The sequence below is a fragment of the Bos mutus genome, chromosome X, assembly GCF_027580195.1.
Source record: "Bos mutus isolate GX-2022 chromosome X, NWIPB_WYAK_1.1, whole genome shotgun sequence".
NCBI lineage: Eukaryota > Metazoa > Chordata > Mammalia > Artiodactyla > Bovidae > Bos > Bos mutus.
The window spans coordinates 119,085,111-119,110,321 of NC_091646.1; positions in this window are offsets into that span (position 1 = coordinate 119,085,111).

The following is a 25,211-nucleotide window of genomic DNA, read 5'->3' on the forward strand; positions in this document are numbered from 1 at the left end:
CTTAAGTCGTGAACCATAGCTTGTCTGTTTAAATACAGGTCAGATCTGATTATAATAAAATCTAGATGTTTTGTGGTAGTGCAGTCTTATAGCAAACTGTAAACTAAGGGCCATTAAGTGAATCTCACAGATCTTGTCTGCTGCATTGGTTTTTTTCTTTTTTTCTTTTTCACTGAAGTAACTTAAGGAGCCGGACTTAGAGGCAGCAAACACCTAGGGTTGAGCGGCATAAATGGTAGTCTTGGTTCAGCCAATGACTAGCTGTGTGGCTGCACAGGTCACTTAACCTCACTTAATCTCAGCAAAACAATACAGGCTTTTTGGCAAGATTAAATGCCTTAGTATGTATGAAAGCACGCTGCAACCTATAAACTTTCGCAAGAGTGAGCCCTCTTAATATGGCTGAGAGTGAGTTAATCTTGATCCAACAGTGATTAGAACCTTCTTTTTTTAAAACTAAAAGAACTAAATTTTAATAAAAATGAGATGTTTTAACAATTAGAACTCTCATGTTGTGAAGTTAACCCCTCTAAGACTCTACTTTGTTGTGCTCAAGTCAACTTAGTTTAAAGGCTTTTGCTATATTCATGTGACTGTGATTGTTTTAAGCCTCGCTGCCTTCTTTAATGGAGAAGGAAATGGCAGCCCACTCCAGTGTTCTTGCTTGGAGAATCCCGGGGACTCGGAAGCCTTGTGGGCTGCCGTCTATGGGGTCGCACAGAGTCGGGCACGACTGAAGCGACTTAGCAGCAGCAGCAGCTCTCTTTAAAAAAGAGTGAAAAACATGTCACGCACAATAAAGCACATAAAACTGTTTTCTGAGATGGGTGTTTTCAGGACATGATTGCATTGACATTTGGCAAGTGTTAATTCTCATATTGAAGGAAATTGCCTTTAAGATAAGGATATGCATGATGACAGATTGGAAAGATAATGGTTCCCAAAGCAATGGATGAAGATTTGCAAAATGCACTTTTCACAGACAGAATTTGTATTCATGTAATGACTGACTTTTATGTTTTGAAGCATTTATAGGTGAACTCTTTTCTGTGACTGATAGAGACAGGTAGAGGTATTTTATAATTTTTGATAAATGAAAATTTAGTGTTCTATCCACCATCTGCACCTAAGATCGCTTCTTAATTTGTACTACTTGAATAAATCATGCCTTCTCTTACCATTAAAATCCTCGAGTATTTGGGAAAAAAATTTTTTTTTCCAATTCTGAAGCTGATTTTTGTATGCACCACAATAAGTGGAATTAGGTCAAATATAAGCCCCAAACTGAGTCACCTAGAGGAGGCCACTGTAAGGACTTGCATAACCAGTGTGGGGGTAATCAATAGACCAAATACAACACAGTAATAAAGAGATGGAGAATAAATTCTAACTTACCACAGGTTTTCCAAAAGCAGAACTGGTATAGGGAGTAATAGTTGAAGAAAGAACTGAAGGATACAATTCTTAGGAACATTTTCAGTTTTGAGAAGGACTTTAAAAAATATCCACACCCATTGAAATAAAACTTTAGAAGATCTCAGATGAAAAAGCACAAAAGCTACCAGAGAGAGGGAAAGACATCAGACATTATCTACAAAGGAATAATTGCCAACAAAGCAACAATAAATCTTTGAATCCCAGTGGAATGCAAAGGAAAAGTATGGTTAAATTTCTTGCCTTGTGGTGCAGAAATAATGTTTAACTTAATATTTGGTAGAAAAACAAATTCAAGTATGTACTTTTTAAAACTGTAAGGGTCACCACTAAAAGTAAGCAAATGGACTGTGGCTATTAGCTATCATGAAGGAGGAAAACATGAAAAAATGGGGTCAATTCAAGTGAAGGCAGGATAATAAAAATAAAGGGAAAACAGAGCAAATTAAATAAGATGGTACAATTTGTTTGGCTTAATATGAATAGAATGCTAGATTTCTAATTTATATTCACTCAAAACTTTGATATAGTTCCATTTATTCTGGCAGTTAGTATTACTGCTAGGAGTCTAGAAAGTTTCTTAGTGATTAAAAAAATTGAATGAGGCTTGAAACTTCTAATCCAATTCTGAGAATATAAAGAAATATACCTGTGGAGGATTCATTTTGATATTTGGCAAAACTAATACAATTATGTAAAGTTTAAAAATAAAATTAAAAAAAAGAAATATACTATGTTAAAAAAACACAGAAAATTAACATGTGATACGGTGTTATTAACTGAAGTACAGATTTTGTTCAAATTTCACAAAATTATATGCTAGTGTCCATTATTGTTTTCACACCTTATTCAAGATTACACATTATATTTAGTTGGATTGAGCAGCTTTAGCTGTATGCAACAAATTCTAATAAATTCTCCGTTTTTGTTACAAATATTTTCTAATTTTCCTTGTTACGGCTTCTTAGATACACCCATCATTTAAAAGTGGACATTTAATTTCCAGATACATGTGTTTTTGTATCTTTGATATTAATTTCTTATTTTGATATTAAATTCTCATTTAAATGCTTTCTTCTCTGCAATCACCCTCTTTGTTTTTTCAATCTTTTAGCTTTATTGAGGCTTTCAATGGCTAAGTTAAAGATGTCTCTTGGTAAATGTCACATTGCACTTGAAACTATGTGGGTTATTTTCTAATACACTTTGATATTCATTTCTAATATAATTCCACAGTGCTCAGAGAACTGCTTTTGTATGATTTCAATATCTTTAGACCATGAAATTTTTGCACCTTGTTTTATGTCTGTGGATATGTCCTAGTGTCTCCTGGTTTATAGTCTATGGAAACTTGAATAGATTCTGTATCTGGCTATTGTGTGAAGATTGTGTAAATCTTAATTAGGTTGAATTGGTTCACAGTGCTTTTTAGGTCTACTATATCCTTCTACTTTTCTGTCTATTCATTCTATTAATTTTTTAGAGTTTGATATTGCATCTCCAACTAAAAATTTATCTACTAAAAATAATTGTAATATATAGTGGAATGGTATGTAACTTTGTTCTATATTTTCCAAGTCTCCTGTAAATGTGTTAACATACTTTCATAATTTAAAAAAAAAAAATAAGAAAAACCAATCATATCAACTAAGCAGTTTTAGAAATCATAAAAAAAAAAAAGAATTCGATGGTACAATTGAGTTCAAATATAGTAATCTCAAAAACGCAAGTCGAGTAAGATCCTCAGTTAAGAGTCTCAAGAATATAAAATGCAATTATATGAAGTTTACAAGAGAAGATGTAAAAATAAGGGTAGGCTTAAACTACAGTATTTAAAATATAGCAGGAAAATATTAATCCAAATAAAACTGCCTTAGTGAGATTAATTGGATAAAATATGATTACAAGAACAAAAACATCAAAGGGCACAAACGGAGACATTTAGAACTTATAGCACTAATTCATGAAATTCAGCAATCATAAACTTAAGTACATCTTACAGCACAGCCTCAACATATACAACAGAATTTTGTACCTAACAAAGAATATGCATTCTTCAGAATGCACATAGGATACTCTGAGAAACAGATGATAGGCAAGGCTAAAATCTAAGTCTGAACAAATTCCTAAAAGTGGTATCTGATAGACTGTTTTACAGCTCAAAAAAAAAAAAATAGCAGATACATCTGAAAACAAAACCATCTTCATTTCTAATTAACTTCAGTAAATATTGCTCCTCTAAACTCAAGTATTTAGAAGGGTAATAATAGAAGCCCTATATTTCATAACTTATGGAATACAGCCAAAGAAACTCTGAGAAGGAAGTTCATGGTCTTTCATAAATAATGGAAGGGTTTAAGATACAGTGTAGAAACTGGTAAAAGAAAAAGAGTAAAGCCAAAGCAAAGAAGTAAATAAAGATAAATGGATTTTAAGTCATTTTAGATGTATACAACCAAAAGCTAAATCTTTAGAAAAAATGATACAGGTGAATCTTAGGCAAGATTGATATAGAAAATTAGAAAAATCGTTGGAATTAAAAAATGGGTTATAACCACAGTGACAACAGAAATCTAAATTATTCAGAAGAGAAATTTTTCAATGAACTTAAATCTGGACAGCATGGATTTTCTAGAAGTAAGCATATCAGTCAGTCAGTTCAGTCGCTCATCATGTCCGACTCTTTGCGACCCCACAAACCACAGCACACCAGGCCTCCCTGTCTATCACCAACACCTGGAGTCCACCCAAACCCATGTCCATTGAGTTGGTGATGGCATCCAACTATCTCATCCTCTGTCGTCCCCTTCTCCTCCTGACCTCAATCTTTCCCAGCATCAGGGTCTTTTCAAATGAGTTAGCTCTGCACATCAGGTGGCCAAAATGTTGGAGCTTCAGCTTCAGCATCAGTCCTTCCAATGAACACCCAGAACTGATTTCCTTTAGGAAGGACTGGTTGGATCTCCTTGCAGTCCAAGGGACTCTCAAGAGTCTTCTCCAATGTCACAGTTCAAAAGCATCAATTCTTCAGTGCTCAGCTTTCTTTATAATCCAACTCTCACATCCATACATGACTACTGGAAAAACCATAGCTTTGACTAGACGGACCTTTGTTGGCAAAGTAATGTCTCTGCTTTTTAATATGCTATCTAGGTTGGTCATAACTTTTCTCCCAAGGAAGCAAGCATCTTTTAATTTCATGGCTGCCATCACCATCTGCAGTGATTTTGGAGCCCCCCAAAGTAAAGTCTCTGACTGTTTCCATTATTTCCCCATGTATTTGCCATGAAGTGATGGGACCAATTGCCATGATCTTCGTTTTCTGAATGTTGAGTTTTAAGCCAAGTTTTTCACTCTCCTCTTTCACTTTCATCAAGAGGCTCTTTAGTTCTTCACTTTCTGCCATAAGGGTGGTGTCATCTGCATATCTGAGGTTATTGATATTTCTCACAGCAATCTTGATTCCAGCTTGTGCTTCATCCAGCCCAGCATTTCTCATGATGTACTCTGCATAGAAGTTAAATAGGCAGGATGACAGTATACAGCCTTGACATACTCCTTTCCCGATTTGGAACCAGTTTGTTGTTCCATGTCCTGTTCTAATTGTTGCTTCTTGACCTATAACAGGATTTCTCAGGAGGCAGATCAGGTGGTCTGGTATTCCCATCTCTTTAAGAATTTTCCAGTTTGTTGTGATCCACACAGTCAAAGGCTTTGGCATAGTCAATAAAGCAGAAGTAGATGTTTTAGGGAAATCTTTTGCTTTTTTGATGATCCAGCAGATGTTGGTAATTTGATCTCTGGTTCCTCTGCCTTTTCTAAAACCAGCTTGAACATCTGGAAGTTCACAGTTCACATACTGTTGAAGCCTAACTTGGAGAATTTTGAGCATTACTTTGCTAGCGTGTGAGATGAGTGCAATTGTGCGGTAGTTTGAGCATTCTTTGGCATTGCCTTTCTTTGGGATTAGAATGAAAACTGACCTTTTCCAGTCCTGTGGAATCTGATCACATGGACCGCAGCCTTGTCTAACTCAATGAAGCTATGAGCCATGTTGTGTAGGGCCACTGAAGATGGACGGGTCATGGTGTCGAGTTCTGACAAAACGTGGTCCACTTGAGAAGGGAATGGCAAACCACTTCAGTATTCTTGTCTTGGGAACCCCATGAGACAGTATGGTATTGCATTTTGCTAGCCTAGGAAAAGATCAAAACTGAAAGTAAGGTTTCTACTGAGTTTGTTTGCTTTCATACCATTCTGAAGTTAAAAGACTGAGTTGAACCATTATAAGTCAGGGATAATCTGCATTTGTAGACAACAAACCCATACTTAAAACTATTAATAATTAAGTTAGATTTCTTGAGATAAGAAAAATAAAAAGAACTAATACTATGCATGTATACCAGCAATAACCAATGAAACAAAATATCCTATTCAGTATGACAAATACAAAGCTGGTAATACCACAAACCTGTTAAAACTACACTTGTAATAAAATATATTGAAGATCTTTAAGGAAAAATAAACTTTATTGAAGGTTATGAAACTCTAAATAAATGCAGATACAAGCAACATTACTCAGTTGGAGCACTCAGTATTGTTAAAGATGTCAATTCTCTACAGATTAATCTATGAATTCATTGTAATACCAAAAATCCCACTGAGCTTTTTAATTGAACTCACCAAACAGATTTTGAAATCCTCCTAGGATAGTGAATGAACAGAAAAGATATTTGTGAAAGGAACTCACCAAACATTAGGACATGTTGTGTAGCTATAGTAATTAGCATAGCATGCTGTTGGTGCAGGAAGTGACAAATAGATCATAGAATCTAGAAAGAAATGGAAAATTGTTCTATGAGGGAAGTGACATAGAAAATCAAAGGAGAAATGATGGGTCATTCAGTAAATCATGCTGGGAAAATTACTTTTATATGAGAAAAATTGCCTCATAAAAATTCATAAAAATTGTTCATATAAATAATTTCAGACTAACCAAATGTTTAAGTTACAGAATTGTTAAAATATTGGCAAGAAACTGTAGAATCATATCTCTATGTCCAAGGAGACTGGAAGACTTTTAAAACTGTAAGTTACCAAAAGCACGAAGCATAGAAAAATAAATTCAGCTACATCAACATAGACTTTAGTAAGTCAAAGGACTCTATTACACACAAAATTCACAGGCAGCAGATGGGGAGAAACTGTTTTTAACCTATTTAACAAAGGATTAGTATCCAAAATACAAAGAACAAAATGCAAATGAAACAGAAACAAAGCGAAATTCAAGTGTTTAATCAATGTGTGAAAAATTAATATTCACTAACAACCAGTCAACTGTCATTTCTTCATCAGAATGAACAAACTATTAAGTGTGACAATCCTTAGGATATGAGGAAAAGGGTCCTCTGAGCTTCACTTCTGGGTGAAGGCTTTTTCCAGCATGAGTTACAAGTGTAAAATACTGGTACTTTAATGACTTAGAAGTTCCTCCTCAAAGTGTGTGCCCTACACACTCAAACTGGGGTACAAGGAGGGACCAAGGAAGGATGTTACTCTCAGGCCCATTTATACAAAGAAAATAGGAAACTCCATAAATATCTGTGGATAGAAAAATAAATAAAGTTTAGTCTTTTTACAAAATGGAAGAAGAAACTGGAAAGGGTAAAGAAATAGATCTTTCCATACAATTAGTGTGTTCAGATGCCAAAATCATGCTTTACAGTGAGCTCAGACTAATGGTTGCTCACTGAAAGAGAAGTTAATGAATGTGACTGAGGCTGGAGGGCCAAGGGGATTTTGTGTTTGTGTCTTTAAAAGAAGGTATGTATTAATATGATTTTGGCATGGTGAAAATTCATATGCTTAGGAGAAAATGCAAAATCAGAACTAGATTAAATTTACAAGTTGCTTTTCCTTGCATTGTCATTTGAGCTCTACAGTGCCTTTAGAAATAGGCATTAATTACCAACTTATATGGGCGATTAATCTATGACAAAGGGAAGAATATACTGGGGAAAAGATAGCCTTTTCAATAAATGGTGTTGAGAAAACTGGATAGCTACATGCAAAAAATCAAACTGAACTACTTTCTATATGACAGGCAAAAATAAACTCAAAATGGACTAGACACACACAACTATAAGACTTGAGAGAAGGAAACTTTTAGAAGAAAACATAAACAGTATGTTCTTTGATGTGGGTCTTAGCAATGTTTTTCTGGGGATATGTGGCTTCTGGCAAGGGAAATAAAAGCAAAAATGAACATGTAGGGCTATACAAAACTAAAAAGCTTTTAAAATTTTAAATTGAAAATATAGTTGTTTTACAAAGTTGTGCTAGTTTCAGGTATACAGGAAATGATTTGGTTATGCATAGATGTAAAAAATGAACATAGATTTATTATACATGTATAACCAAATAACAAATTAAAAAATTATAATGCATTTAAGGGAAAGCAATAATTTTGATTAAGAAGTTCTCTATAATTGTACATTGTTTGAACAAAGAGCTTTGGGGGAAAAAGGGCAGAATTAAAACTGCATTTAGAGTTTGGTAATGTTTCACTGGGCCATATGCCTACATATAATCTCACTTCTTTTGTGAATAAAGGAAATGTTTTGACTCCAGAGTTGTTCATAGTCTATTAACATACCACTTTTTAGACTCAAGAAAACATTTTAAGAGAAAATAAATATTGGTATATGAGTTTTTTATTATGTGTCCTAATGAAAGATTTTTCATCTATAACATTTAACAGAGACAAGTGGCCAGAAAATGTTTGGAATGAGAGAATAATTCACTAGCTATGATTTCAGTTAAATATAATTTTTATTTCCATTGAAATGGCCACTTATGACACATGGAAAAAGTTCTATATAATCAGTAATGTGAGCCAAGACTTGCTAGTGAATAATATATGACACTTTATAAATTTGAAAGAAATACATTTAATGAAAAGAATATGAAATTTATTTTAGAGAAGAGGTAAGTACGGTCTTAGTATTCTGCACAAAGTAGTTAGAAAATATGCTGTCTCATGAATAAAGTCACAGAAAGTGAGAGAAAGATTGTAGGATATAACCTGCAGTGATAAATGAAGAATTGAGATGTTTTTGAACAAATTATATGTCCTACTTATTTACAGGGGATCTTTTGAAATGTGTAATACATATGGATTATCTGAGAGGGGAAGTTAATTTTTGCTGACTAATTTGTTAATATGTATTAATGAGTTCAAGTAACTTTTGAGTGGTGACTTTGTTCCTGGAGTGGAATTGGAGGGCAAAGGCAGGGTCCCTCAGTTCCACAAGGAGCTTAGATCCAGCAGGAGAAACTTTTATAGATGCAAAGGGCCGTAATTCAATGTGATAAACATAAATCCCCTAGATGCCCCACTTAAAAGCAAAACAGTTAAGTGAATGCCAACTTTGGGGCATCCATCTTAATTAAAGCCCCAATGCCTTAGTTTGGCATTTCAGACCCTTTTCATATCTGTTTAGAGTTGCTTTCCCAACACTCCACGCTACCGTGGCGCCTCTCTCTTTTGCCTCAGCACACAAACTCTTCTTTACCCACAGTAATCCTCTCATCTTTTCCTGAACTTAACTTTCTCTATCGTTTATGACTTTGCCTGTTCTCCCATCTTAAATTCCAGTGAGTGCCTATGGTTCTTTCAGGACGCAACTCAAACTTCTTCTCTAAAGCGTTCCCCGACTACTCATCTTGATTACAGCAGTGATCTTAAATTATGATATTTTTGTTTGCTTGTCTGACATCTCTGCTAGGCTGTAAATCCAGGAAGGCAGAAGTCATATTCATTTTCTATCACTGTCTAGCAGTGTTTGGAATAGAGCTTACTAAATGCTTGCTGAAATAGCCAATAGAAGGCAGTAATGGGGTACACAGAGGGGTTAGGGTGAATTCTGTCAAGCTTCTTGCCCAAGAGCATGCAGCTGGTGCTCATCAGTTCAGTTCAGTCACTCAGTCCTGTCTGACTCTTTGTGACCCCATGGACTGCAGTACACCAGGCTTCCCTGTCCATCACCAACTCCCGGAGCTTGCTCAAACTCATGTCCATTCAGTTGGTGATGATATCCAACCATCTCATCCTCTGTTGCCCCCTTCTCCTGCCTTCAATCTTTCCTAGCATCAAGGTCTTTTCCAATGAGTCAGTTCTTTGCATCAGGTGGCCAAAGTTTTGGAGCTTCAGCATCAGTCCTTCCAATGAATATTCAGGACTGATTTCCTTTAGGATTGACTGGTGGACTGGTGCAGTCCAAGGGACTCTCAAGAGTCTTCTCTGCTCATACTCCCTAGAAGTTCTCTCTTGGTTGAAGATCAAGATAATGGATTTGGTGTCACTATGGGAATAGATATCAAAACTGAAGGGTCTGAGGTTTTTTTTCCTGCTTGCAGGCTAAGAAGTGAGCCTGCCGTAGTTGCAGGATGCCCAAGAAAATATCTGGCTCCTCAGCCAGAGACGCGGGCCATCATGAGTCATGGTACAGTTGTCAGGACGAGCTTCACGTCTGCCCCAGTTCCCTGAACTCTCATAGAGGTGACACAGAAGTGGGCCTGAGTAGATGCTGCACACACAGTGGGTTGGCATGCCAGTCTAGGAGCCCTGGACAGACAAAGCAAAATCTTTGAAAGGGATCTGTTAGCAAACTTGTCCAGCCTTTTCCCCAAAGGCAGATAATGCCTTTATTTTCCTGGAGAGTAAGGAGGTAGAGGTTGTCTCTTAGCTTCTAAGACTGTCTGCTAAATTGTTCCAGGGCTAGGGTGAGCCAAGTGAGGTGCTTGTGGCACAACATTTAAGGAAGTACTTGCTCAAGTGCTGACTCTACACTTGCACAGTGCTGAGAGCTAGCGTTTCTTTCAACTTGGAATCCTAGGTGTTCCATTAGCCTCATCATGTCCTGGCTCTGTGATAGACAAACATCCCTGAAAAGATAGTGTGGAACGGAAGCTGTCAGTGTCTTTGCTTTGCTCAGAGGACATGCTGGAATGTGAAATCCACATGGAGAATGGTTTCCCAGCCGTAAGAAATCCCCTAGTTAAAACACATCTGTTAACAGGGCTGCTGATGTTAATACACTGGAAATTGAGAAAACTTTTAGTTTTCAAAGTATATTTTAAGTTCCCACGTGACTCAGCCATTCCACTCCTATATATTTAAGAAAAATTAAAGTATATGTTCACACAAAGACTATTACATGACTATCCATAGCAACTTTCTCTGCTGCTAGTAAAGACTGGTAAAAACCCAAATGTCAATCAATAGGTGAATGGATAAAAAAAAAAAAAAAAGACTGTCTATAGTAGTAGTACTCAGCAATATATAGGAATGAGCTATTGGTACATTTGAAAGCATGGTGAATGGATATCAAGATGACTGTGCTTAAGGAAAGAAGTAAAAAACATCTGTACCTGCATCCGTTTATGCTATTTGATTCCATTTATGTAAAGACTTAAATGCAAACTAATTTATTGTGGCCGAAAGCAGACCAGTTAATTATTGGGTTGGCAAAAAAGTTCATTCATGCTTTTCCATAACATCCTATGGAAAAACCTGAAAGAACTTTCTGGCTAACCCAAAACATAAGCAACAGATACTTAGAGGTGATGGAAATGTTCATATCTTGTTGATTTTATGAGTATTTACACATCAGACTTAATCACTATACACTTTAAATAGGGGCTGGTTATTGTATGTCAGCCATACCTAATCTTGGGTTCAGAAGTGGAGGTATTTTACCTGCTTTACATAAAGCATAAAGCATAATAGATGCTTTACATGCCCCTGGGTTCAGAGAGGAGGTATTTTACCTGCTTCCTGATGACTTCTTCCACATAGTCTGAACTTTCTCAACTTATATCTGGAGTGAAATTCTTCAAAATTGAAAGGTTATTTTATATGAACAAAAAAGGCTGGAGCACAGGGGACCCATAAGGGGCGCTCAGTGATTCATAGCTGATATGAGTCAGCAGTTATAGTGCTTTTTTTCCTAATATGTAACCAAGATCACTGTATGAAGAAAAAGGCCCGGTAGGGTAGGGCATGTAGATCATTTTGGCAGTGTGGAAGCAGTAAAGATAGGAACTCTGAGTTGTAATTTAGGATGGCAGTAAAAGGCTGTTGTTCTAGAAAGTGGTGGAGAGTGAGATAGATATACATTAAGATAGCTTATCAAAATAAGTTGCCCATGGTATAGGTACTGACAACAGGTGAATATTGCTTAGGGCTGGCCCAGGGCAAAGGAAATATGAGATGCTCTTCTCTTTGCATCTCCAGGTAAGTATAGTCGTTGGATATTTTATGGAGAATATATTCTAACTTACAACTGACCAACCAAACACTAGTTGGATACCAGCCCATTTGTAAATTAGGGACTATGTCCTATTCATAATAATCCATGTATATTGTGCCATGTTGTAAGACGTGTACCATTTGAAACCATGGGGATCCATCCATAAATGCTCACTTTTCTTATGTATTAAGAAACACTCACCTAATGTTGAGAACATAAAAGCTAAGCTGGGTCTTTGCTAGAAAATCAGTGCACAGTGATTTCAGAAAAGGGAAGTTCACTTTGCACTGAAACTTCATGGAGAAAGTTGGATATGAACTTGGTATTGATGGATTATAACTGACAAATGCTAAGTGAGATGTGTGAAGAGATCATTCTGGCTCAAGTTGAGGGAGCATGTATGTCAAAGGTGGATAGGCATATGTGGACCAAGTTAGTAAGGCTATAGAAAGCCAGGCAGAAGAGTTTGCATTTTATCTAATAGACAGTTTGGAGCATGTATAGGGTGAATTCACTTGCAAGTAACACAAAAGTGACTTTGACAAATAAAGGTTTATTTATCTTACATGATAAGATGCCCAATGATGCCATCAGGGAACCAGTCCTGAACATGTTGGCTTTGTTTTCATGCTTGCCACCTCCTAGTCATAAGATGGCTACTATAGGTCCAGGCATCACTTCTGCATTCATATTGGGAAAATGGAAATGGTAGTACCAGCCAACTCTTACCTCATACCTGTCCCTTTTTAAAGGGATCAAAGACTTTTGGTTTTGTTTCATTGGACATAACTGGGTTTCATGCTTACCATTAGGGACAAAGGAAGCTGGAGAAGGATGTATTGGGCTTTTCAGCCTCTTTAATGGAGATGTCAAACTAGAAGGGGATTAGTAATGGCTGCTGGGCTAGTTCATAAACACGTGCTACATGAAATCCTGCTTCTTGAGCAGGAAAATAGCATGGTGAAAGCATATAACCTACTCAAGGTTGTTCTCAGCAAAGTCATAACTAGGGAAAAGAATACTTGGGATGATTTAGATTATTGTTCAGGAAACATGTACTCCTTTCTCTCTGCCACTGTGGTCATGTATTTCTCTACCTTACTGATGTTGGGTCTGGCCACATGGTTGTCTTTGAGCAGTGCAATGTGGGCATAAATGACAGTGCACTATTTCTGAGCCTAAGCCTTAAGAAGCGTCTTGTGTTTTGCCTTATCTTTATCATGCTTCTGCTGCTGCGTTGAAAACAACATGCTATCCTAGTAGCCCACTGGCCACAGTACAGTAAGAGATACATGGAACAGAATCATTCTGGTCAGCATGCAGACCTGCAGCTTGAAGTAGAGCAAACCTAGCTGACCTGTAGTACTATGAGAATAAATATGAATAGTCATGTTATGTTCTGTTGAGATATTGTGGTCTCTTGTTGCATAGAAATAGTGATGGATATTACATTTAAGTCCTTAGAGTGATCTCCATGAGGCATTCTGTTGTTCAAAATTCAAAAAAATATTGATATAAGGCATTTGTTCTGTGCTTGCACATAAATATCAATTGAGATAGTTTACCCTGGTAGGAACATAGGCTACATATCATTATTTCCATTTTATACACTAGAAAATAGAATATCAGGGAGGTAAAATGATTTCCTTAAGCTCAATTGGCCAGTATTGAGAGACCATTGTTCATATTGGCTCAAGTCCTTTTTTTTCAATCTTCTATACCAATTGCTTTGGTCCCATGGTTACAAAAGTGTCTCCTTGGGGTCATAATAGAATTTTTAGGTCTTAGCCTGGGACTGCCATGCCCGAAACATTGTAGACATTTAATTAATATGTTGAATGACTGAATAATTCCTCAAGAAATATATCTAGTTAGAGGGTCAAATCTTTCCTAATCTGTTCAGCTTAACATGAGTAGACACTTGCATTGTCAGACCTTCCCAGTTTTGCTCTTCCAATCAAAATCCATTCTATTTTATGAGGATTAAACGCAGCAAATTCATTTTCACCCATGTCCTCAGCACAATTTTAGGGAAGCAAAGAGACTATATTTGTCAGGATATCAGGAGAAGACAGAAGGAGTATTACTGGCATAGAGAGTATGCCACATGTAGTTGGTGTACTATTCTTTATTTTTTTAATTGTTATTGGAGTATAGATTTACAGTGTTGTGTTAATTTCTGCTGTGCAGCAAAGTGAATCGGTAATACATACACATATATCCACTCTATCAGATTCTAGTCCCATATAGGCCATTACGTGGTACTGAGTAGAGTTCCTGTGCTCTACAGTAGGTGCTTGTTGATTACCTGTTTTATATATAGTAGTGTGTATGTGTCCGTCTCAATCAAAGCAGCTTTTGTGTTTAGCTACTACTGCACACAAATCATTCTAAAACTTCATGGCTCAAAATGGCAACAGTTTGGTGTACTGTTTTTGCTGTTTTCTATCATGCTGTTGCATTCATGTAGATAGGAACAATGAGATGCTTGGTTGTTGGGCTCTAGAGACTTCCTAAGTCATGTACATCAGCTTGTTTATATAACAGGCAATAATGAAATGAGAAAGAGAATGAAGACAGGCAAAACGGAACAGATAAAAGGAGGGAAAAAAAGACATAGTAAAAAATCATGTCCTCTGAGGCAAGATCTCAATAGAAACGGGGCACACACCATTCAAAACCTCATTTTTCTCAATTCTACCACTCGGCTTTAATTAAACCACTTAAAATTGTTTAAAAAAACTTATAATTAAATTAAATATTAATGGTTAAATAATTACCTTTTCTTTCATTTTACTATTTTAATTCTAGTGAAAATAAACCAGCAAAATTTGCTGTGTAACTGCTATCATCCCAGTATGCTGAAAGCCCCACCAGGTCCAAGTATGAACAAGGAGGATGAAACAAGCTTGGTTGGGATGTATCCCTCTGGTTGTATTATTAGGAGCTATAGGAGATGGTGGTGCTGGGACCTCTGAGTACAAAAGTACAAGTAACTTCAGTGGTACCATTGTTCTTAGACAAAGGCTTGGTTTTTTGGCATGGTACTCAAGATCTTTCACAATCAGTCTCTAAATTTTTGTAACTTCATTTCCGGGGACCTTCCCTCACATTCCATAGAAACACTCTAACAACACATTTTGAAATACATTTTTTTTTTAAACAAAGTTATATGTAAACAAAGTTATTAAATATCTTTAGTTAATACAACTTTGACATACAGAATTTCTCATATTGTAGATAGAATTAAATTTCCCAACTTAATTGACATCAGTGAGATGTCAGTGAGGTTACTTTGTGGTACTTCCCAGTGGAAGAAACAGTTTATTTCCCCCTCCATTGATGTCTGGTGATGCTACTGGTAAAGAACCCACCTGCCAATGCAGGAGTCATAAGAGATGCGGTTTGATCCCTGGGTTGGGAAGATCCCCTGGAGGAAGGCATGGCAACCCACTCCAGTATTCATGCCTGGGGAATCTCATGGACAGAGGAGCCTGGTGGGCTATGGTCCATAGGGTCACAAAGAGTCAGACATGACTGATGTGATTTAGCACATATGCACCATTGATGTTAGGCCATTTGTCTTCCTTTGAACAGTGAAATATCAGCTGATATGTAAGAAGATTTCAGTGTGCTCAGATAGTTTGGTTTTGACTCTTGTAATTCTGCTATCTACTATGAGAAGATCATTTCACATGGAGTTTCTGGCCCCAAAAAGGTGAAGACTTGCGTTAGACACATGAACTTGATATGAAGCCTGGAGTCTAAATTGCTTAGCCAAGCCTAGTCAAGAAATGCAGCCTACTCATAAACCCATGGGCCCATAAACTCTTGCCCATAAACCCATGGGCAAGAAAAATAAATTTTGTTATTGTAAACTACTGAAACTGAGATTTCCTCATGGTATTGTACAATTCTGAACCATAGGAATTTTGCCTAATAATATAGATGGCAGATTCAAGCTTGTCTAAATATAATAATAAAAATCTTACACAGGCCTTTTTAGGGCCTCATTCTCAATGGACACATTAAGTATCTGCCACATGTTTAGTACTGTATTAAATCTAACATCAAGCAATGTGGAAGCAGAAAATGGGTTTTAGAGAAAAATATTAATCATATTCTGAAATAAAATACAATGAAGTATTTTTTCTCACTTGATTACTAACCCTCACATACTTTATTTTTAACTCTAACTTTTATACATAAGCTGATCAAAGATTTACCTTTTAGAAATCAGCTTGAATACTAATTGGATACCAAATGCATCTGGGCATGAGCTGACCTCAGCTTTTGAATAATTTATCTTAAGAGTTACATGATTTTCTTTCTTTTTTTTCCCTCTGCTACTTTTGAAGTTGTTTTCCTTTGGCTCAAAGCGGGAGGGAGAAGCTGTGTTTTTTCCCAAAGAAAGCCTTAAGATCAGAAGGCTCAGCATTGAATGTTGTCTTGATCACAGTTTATGTGCTTCAACAAGTTGCTTATGTACCCTGAACTTGGTATCCCCATCTATCAAATGGGGACATTAATAAATTCTACTTGGTAGAGTAGTTATGAAGATCAAATGCAATAATATATGTGAAAGCACAATATGAAATGCTTGAAAATTCAAAGGTATTCTACTTCTGACTCAAACATTCTCTGTGGGAGAAAGAAAAAGATCTAACTGGTGCTTTGTCTTAAGGGCTGTATGTATCTAGGGTTTAGTTTCTTTCACATACACAGAAACTATTGTTTTTGTCTTGTCTTTTCCAGTTTGATTTGATAACTTATCCTTCCCCAGACAAATACTTGATAGTAAAGAGAAGATGTTTGCTCTTTTCATTTCTCTTTCCATGAAGGGAATTGTTATCTCCTGCTTCAGTCAATGGTAGGTCTGTGTTTTGGTAGCTTTATCCACCTACAGATTCAGCTGTCTTAGGGCTAGTTCAATTGCATCAACAGAATCTAGCATTTTAATTACAAAATCAAACAGAAAATGGATTAATCATATGTAATGTTAGACTTCAAAAACCATTACTTTTCTAACAGTCCAAAAACTCAGTCTTGGCTGCTTGAGTTACAGCTTTCTCCTAAAATTGGCTGAGCCTTAGTTTCCTCACTTGTAACATGGTAAGAATGCCTACTTTGTGGGATTATTAGAAGGATTACATGAGATCCACAAATTGACTGCTCTTCATTTTCAACTTCAGAGAAATCCCATAAACACTATAAATTGTAGTCTCTCTTGTCTGTAAAATATGGCCTCTTAGCCTTTTCTCGGCTTAAGATTCTTTATGGACCATAGTGTGTTTTGAGAATGTTCTTGAAAATGTCGCAATTGACTTCTTTTCAGTAGTCTGCTTTGAATTTGCTCTCCACAAAGTGAAGTGACAGAAAAGTCAGGTGGTAATGACAAAATGCACGTACCTTGCCCTCTGATGCACTTAACCCATCAATCCAAGGAACTCATTTAAGAGAATCACTGTATTTGAGTCTATGTCCCTTCTCCATAGCCATTGGCGAGTTTCCTTGGCTTTTATTAAGGGCAAAATAATAAAACTTACTCCCTGAGGAAAAAAGAAATATTTGGGGTTCAAAGTCTTCCTTATTAGCACTATAACATTTTTGAAGTTATACACTGTGTGGCAAGAAATTACCCCATTTAGTTTTCTTTACTAATATACCCTTATCCCCCCAAATAAAAGCAATATTTTATTTTTACAGAGCAAAATGTAAATCCAAAGTATTTCATTGTTTAAATACAAAGGTTGCTAAATCTATCATTGTAATTATCCAGTTCATATGAACTGAAGAAAATATAACAAAGCACCCGCCCTTCTTTTAAACAAATAAGGCACCATGCGTAGCACAGTTTCTGGACTCTAACAGATCTCCAACAGATATATCAAGCCCATGTTAATTGTAGCAGTTGTTCATGCAAAGGCTTGTGGATTAATTCCCATGTATCCATAGTTCTAAGTTTTAAATGTGAGATTTTTAGACATGCTAGTAAAGTAATGCTCAAAATTCTCCAAGCTAGGCTTCAGCAATACATGAACCATGAACTTCCAGAGGTTCAAGCTGGCTTTAGAAAAGGCAGAGGAACCAGAGATCAAATTGCCAACATCCACTGGATCATCAAAAAGCAAGAGAGTTCCAGAAAAAACATTTATTTCTGCTTTATTGACTATGCCAAAGCCTTTGACTGTGTGGATCACAATAAACTGTGGAAAATTCCGAAAGAGATGGTAATACCAGACTACCTGACCTGCCTCTTGAGAAACTTATATGCAGGTCAGGAAGCAACAGGTAGAACTGGACATGGAACAACAGACTGGATCCAAATAGGAAAAGGAGTACGTCAAGGCTGTATATTGTCACCCTGCTCATTTAACTTATATGCAGAGTACATCATGAGAAACGCTGGGCTGGAAGAAGCACAAGCTGGAATCAAGATTGCTGGGAGAAATATCAATAACCTCAGATATGCAGATGACACCACCCTTATGGCAGAAAGTGAAGGGGAACTAAAAAGCCTCTTGATGAAAGTGAAAGTGGAGAGTGAAAACAGTTGGCTTAAAGCTCAACATTCAGAAAACAAAGATCATGGCATCTGGTCCCATCACTTCATGGGAAAAAGATGGGGAAACAGTGGAAACGGTGTTAGACTTTATGTTTTTGGGCCCCAAAATCACTGCAGATGGTGATTGCAGCCATGAAATTAAAAGACACTTACTCCTTGGAAGAAAAGTTATGACCAACCTAGATAGCATATTTAAAAGCAGAGACATTACTTTGCCAACAAATGTCCGTCTAGTCAAGGCTATGGTTTTTCCAGTGGTCATGTATGGATGTGAGAGTTGGACTGTGAAGAAAGCTGAGTGCTGAAGAATTGATGGTTTTGAACTGTGGTGTTGAAGACTCGTGAGAGTCCCTTGGACTGTAAGGAGATCCAACCAGTCCATTCTAAAGGAGATCAGCCCTGGGTGTTCTTTGGAAGGAATGATGCTAAAGCTGAAACTCCAGTACTTTGGCCACCTCATGAGAAGAGTTGACTCATTGGAAAAGACTCTCATGCTGGGAGGGATTGGGGGCAGGAGGAGAAGGGGACGACTGAGGATGAGATGGCTGGATGGCATCACCAAGTCTATCACATGAATTTGAGTGAACTCTGGGAGATGGTGATGGATAGGGAGGCCTGGTGTACTGCAATTCATGGGGTCACAAAGGGTTGGACATGATTGAGCAACTGAACTGAAGTGAATGGAGATCTAAGGACTATATGGCACCCTACTCCAGTACTCTTGCCTGGACAATCCCATGGACAGAGGAGCCTGGTAGGCTGCAGTCCATGTGGTCGCTAAGAGTGTCCGACTTCACTTTCACTTTCGCTTTCATGCATTGGAGATGGAAATGGCAACCCACTCCAGTGTTCTTGCCTGGAGAGTCCCAGGGACGGGGGAGCCTGGTGGGCTGCTGTCTATGGGGTCGCAGAGAGTCAGACACGACTGAAGTGACTTAGCAGCAGCAGCAGCAGCAAGGACTATATGGGTTGATTGGTTGAATTTCTGAGGCCAGACACACTATCATTTATGTCAACTTTTCATTGTCTGCTTGAGTCTATTGCATACTCTTTAAGAAGGGCCCACCCTCTTTTCCTCATTGAAGACTCCCCAATCCCATTCCTCAGGTGCATTGGGTCACTCCTTCCCCAATGCTCCCATGGTGCTTGTGCAGTCTCTACTGTGGTATCCCAGTGCTGTATTGTAGGTATTTAGTTTGTTCTTTCTCTCTCACACACATGTCTGGTATCTCTTCTAGGAAGGTCGTAAACTTTGTTCATCAGTGTTTCCACAGTGCTTAACACGTGGCAGGCACACAGTAGGCATTCTATGTTTGAGTCGAGTTTGCTGAATGCATGGATGGTAGAATGAACACATCTTTAGGGGTTTGAAGCTTCACTGCTTCAGTGGACTCCTCTCACTTCCTCACAGTCCCTGCACTACCGTGCTAGCATCTGGAAACCATGAAGAACTGGGGAAGAAGGGAGAGGTTCAAGGGGTGAGAGTCGGCCATCTTCCCACCTGTCACACTTTAGAAGAAGCCTTGTAAACCCAACAGGTAGCTTCTCCTTCCTCTACCACCCACCCACGGAAGGTGTAAAGCAGGATAGGGTTCCAACTGGTGATTTCTGCCATGTCACGGGGGCCACAGATGTGCTGGACGAGGATCAGAATACAAAATTAGACATCCTTTAGATTCTCTGAAGATGCTTTTTCTTTCAAGTTATTGTCGATCAAAAGTGCATTCCAATGTCATAATAAAATGATACGAATTGTTCATTCCACTGTTACCTGATTACTGCAGTCAATCAAAAATCCATTTTAGGTTATTTCAGCATGATGATACTTGGTTTATTCAGCCGCATGCCTAACAGAGTCTTTGATTAAACACGTGGTCTGGGATTTGGTGAATATTGTCTTGAGTGCTTTGTACACAGATCTCCCCTTTGCAAATGACCCTCATATTCGCTCCCAACCTCTGGAAGTACTTCTCTCTGGAAAGAAAATGTAACATGGCTTTATTGGAATAGAAACATTTTCATCCTACTTGTCTTATTGTCTGTTTTTCAGTTATGTTTGTTCAGCATAGTTTCCAGAAGGTGAATGCAAGTGCTCTTCCACATATATTTTCAAGGTATTTTTTTTTGTTCTGATGACAATTCATTTGTTATTTTTATGGTAAGCCAGGGAGTGTAGTGTTGATCACAGCTGTTACCCTCTGTTCTTGCACTTGGCAGCACACATTCACCAGAGATCACCTACCCTGTTTATCCTCAAGCCCACAGTTGGAGAAAACAGCTTTTATTGTTAAAGCTATTCAGTTGCAATTAAGAGGGCACCTGAGAATTTGCAAACTCTTCAGTCCATTAGTTGGTGCAGCATTAGTGTCTGGGAGTAAAGGTTGTTTGTATCTTTTTAATTACTTAAATTCAGTTTATCCGGTAACAGAATTAGCTGGATTCTTTCCAAGTTTGGGGTAGTTCTAGAATCTCAATGACCTTCCTTTGGAGAATGCCTTGGGTTTTATTTTGATAGACAGTATTTGATAGGCTACACTAACACCTATCATGTTCAAAATTTTGCATTCACTCTGTTTATTTTAGGATTATTCTGTTTTCTGTTTCTTTCCCCCATGAACTTTTAATGTACTGGGGACAGAATGAAAGTCCTTGGTTAACGGGGTAGGTACCTGTATCAGTTATCTGTTGCCACAGAAATGCTGCATAATACAGGTTTTGGTGACATACAACACCACACAGTTATTTAGCTGATCCAGACAGGGCTTGCTCCCCTGTCTTTAGTCAGGTGACATTTAACCTGGGTGGCTGGGCTTGCTCAGAGCTATCTTGCTGTGGCAACTGTTAGCTGATCTAAGATGGTCTTGGCTGGAAAGACAGGAGCAAGTCAGCTCTGCTCGATGTATCTTTCATTCTCCAGCAGGCTGGCCCAAGAATGTCCTCGAAGCCGTGGCAAAGGACAGAAACAAGCAGGTCTACTTGCACAAGCACTTGTCAAGCCTCTGTTTGCATCATATTGGCTAATATCCTCTTGGCCAATGCAAGTCAAAGTGAGTAGGAGTGAGTGGATGCTGAAAACTTACAGGGCGAAGGGCATGGAGGGTTAAGAACGGGATCCAGTTTCTGCACTCAGTCTTCAGAATCTTCCATTCTCAGCCTGGCTGAAACCTGTTTTTACTTTCCATGGATCATGCAATCTCTGCCCCTTGCCCTGCCCTTGGGGATTTAAACAGCTTGCTCCCTTTTTTGATCATGAAATCATTTTCCTTGTTTCCTTCACCCAGTTTCCTTCTGTTTTCCTCTTCCCAGCTTCCTTTCTCTTGTCTTCACCTCCTTCTCCTTTTCTCCATTCCTGTACCTTCTCTCCTTCCTTCCTACAGAGAAACTAAAAACAAACCTAACATTCTCATGCACATAGATAATTGTTTGAAAGGAGTGGTTTTTTTTTTTTTTTTTGGTCCCTGGAGCTCTCATTACTGATTAACTCCTTATAAAAAGGAAATGCTGAAACCTCTATTTCTCCAGAAATTTAACAGTGTGGGTGGTTCTGATGTGGGTAGGAAGAGATAGTCAGACTTAAGTTGTCCCAAAAGGGACAGGGGATGGGGAAAAAAAACTCTATGAACCAAACACAGAAGCAAAACCTAAATAGATTTCCCAACTTTTTTTTTTTTAAGTTTTCTCCCAAATTTACCAGCTGAAAATTTGAACTGGGCTTTTCTGTTTAATTAAGGGTTTAGAATAGACGTGGATGCAGGTGGTATTTTGGTTGGTAGTATGTGGTGATAATTATTGTTGCCATAGCTACCCGAAAAATGTTCAACAGAATATCACTTCATGTTGCAACTTCAAATAAAGGCTGTAAAAGTTCTATGCTTCTTACATAGATTTCACTTAAAGGAAAAAGTCTGCTATATTCAGGCTGGAATCTGTTTCGTTGTCTGTTTCCGAAAATATGGCTCAGTGTTCAAAACAGGTCAATTCTGGGTTAAGTAAATTTTCTTATTAGGTTTAAACTGAGTTCAGCTACCTCCTTCCACAGACTTGGCTTACACTGCACTAATTGATAGCAACTTAGCAAACTGAGATATAGTAAGGTGATTTATTACGGTAAATATTTAATGAAGTTTCAGGCTTCTAACTCTTCTCAGAGAAAAGAGCCCTGCCTCTATATAAAGCTCATATAATGTGCCAACCTTTGATTCAAAAAAAAAAAGCCCCAAAAACTAAAAGCCAAAATCTGTAAAAGCTTCACATACAATCCCATGTATTTCAAGAAAGCTCAGAGGCATTTTATCAAATTTTGCTTCCATTAATCTGCCTTGGGATAGCCTGGGCTGGGTTCCATGTGGTTAATTCAATGTGAAACGGCAATTCCACTTCTCAAAATGTATTATCTTTAAGACAGTGAGAAGTTTGGTATGATTCCTCAGCCCTCTAACCCACATGTAGATTTCCGTAAATTAGAACTAGATTTCTTTTCTAATTACCAGCCCGTTTCATTGGATGATTTCCCTATTCATTAGACCCCCTGAGCCTAAATTTTCTCATTTGTGTAAAGTGAAACTGTAATACCCACCTCCAAGTTTTATGTTGAGGATTGAAAGTCAGTAGAGAAGAAAGTGATCAATACATTAAGTGCCATGCAAATAGAAGGTCTTATCATAAACACAAATGTTCTGATAAGCATTTGGAAAATCAGCTTTCCCCCAGATAATTTTGGTCCATGGTGTGAATCCTTGCCCTTGGTGAGGGTAGAACTCTTGGACAACAATTAAAGACAGGGAGTGAGATTTGTTTTTTGTTTTCATGGCATGGATTTCAAGGCCTTCACAGGTAGATGTAGTCTCTAACAAGGTTTAATTTTTACCTTTTCTAAACCAGCTCCAAACTCGAGAGACGGAAAGAATGGCAGTTGTTTGAATAGGAATCTGAAGCTGCACTATCTGAGAGGTATTCCCTTTTTTAAAATTAATTTTTACATTGAGGTATAATTGACATACAAAATTATTTATTTCAGGCATACAGCATAGTGATTTGATATTGAAATCATTGCCACAAAAAGTCAAGTTAACATCCATTGTGTACATAGTTACAAAGTTTTTCTTGTGCTGAGAACTATAAGATCTATTCTCTAAGCAACTTTTCAATACAGAATTGAGTATTATTAACTATAGTCATCATGCTGTACCTTTATGGCCCTAGGATTTATTTTGTAATTAAAAGTTTGTACCTTTTGACCTCCTTCACTGGTTTTGCCCACCCCCCCACCCCATGCCTCAGGCGGCCACCAATCTGTTCTCTATATATCAGTTTGTTGGGTTTTTTAATGATTTCATATGTAAGTGAGATCATTTAGTATTTGTCTTTCTCTGACATATTTCATTTAGCAAAATGCTCTCAAGATCCATCCATGTTGTTGCAACATCAAGATTTCCTTCTTTTTTATGGCTAAATAATATTCCATTATATATATAACCACAGTTTCTTTACCCATCTATCCATCAGTGGGCACTTAGGTTGTTTGCACGTCTTAGGTATTGTAAATAATGCTGTAATGAACGTGGAGGTGCCCATATCTTTGAGTTAGTGTTTTTGTTTGCTTTGAATAAAGAATGTAGAAGTGGAATTGCTGGATCATATGTTCTATTTTCATTTTTTTTTAAAGAAATCTCCATACTGCTTTCCTTAGTGGCTGCATCAGTTTACATTCTAACAGTACACCAGGATTCCTTTTTTCCCCCATATCCTTATCAAGACTTCTTTCTTGTCTTTTGGGTGATAGCTATTCTAGCAGGTGTGAGGGGATCATTGTGACTTTGATTTGCATTTTCCTGGTGATTAGTGATGTTGAGCATCTTTCCATGTACCCATTGGCCACCTGTATGTTTTTAGAAAACTACTCTAATCCTCTACTCATTTTTAATCCGTTTTTTCTATTGAGTTCTCCATGTTCTTTATATATATATATGATGAAGTGAAGTGAAGTCACTCAGTCATGTCTGACTCTCTGACCCCATGGACCGTAACCTACCGGGCTCCTCTGTCCATGGGATTTTCCAGGCAAGAGTACTTGAGTGGGTTGCCATTTCCTTCTCCAGGGGATCTTCCTGACCCAGTGATCGAACTCGGATCTCCAGCATTGCAGGCAGATACTTTACCGTCTGAGCCACCAGGGAAGCCTCTATATATAGGATATTAACACCTTATCAGATACATAATTTGCAAATATTTTTTTCCCATTTGGAAGGCTGTCTCTTCATTTTGTTGGTTTCCTTTGCCATGCAGGAGCTATTTAGTTTGGTATAGACCAATGTGAAGGGATTTCCTGCCTATGTTTACTTCTAGGGGTTTTATGGTTTCAGGTCTTATGTGCAAGTCTTTAATAACCCATTTTGACTTAATTTTTTGTTGATGGTGTAAGATAGGGGTCCCATTTCATTCTTTTGCTTGTGGCTGTCCAGTTTTCCCAACACCATTTATTAAAGAGCTTGCATTTTCCCCCATTGTATATTCTTTGATCCTGTGTTGTAGATTAACTGATCATGTATGTGTGGATTTAATTCTGAGTTCTTGAGTCTGTTTCATTTATCTATAAGTCTGTGTTTGTACCAATACCATGCTGTTTTGACTACTATAGCTTTGTGATATATTAATGATATGAAATCATAGAGTGTGATGCCTCCAGCTTTGTTTTTCTTTCTCAGTCTTGCTTTGGCTATTAGGAGTCTCTTGTTAGTTCACACAAATTTTAAGATAGTTTTTATATGAAAAATACCATTGAAATTTTGACAGGGACTGCATTGAATATGTAGTTGTTTCTGGGTAGCAGGGTAATTTTTAACAGTATTAAGTTACCCTGTCCATCAACATGGAATATTATTCCATTTGTTTGTTTATTT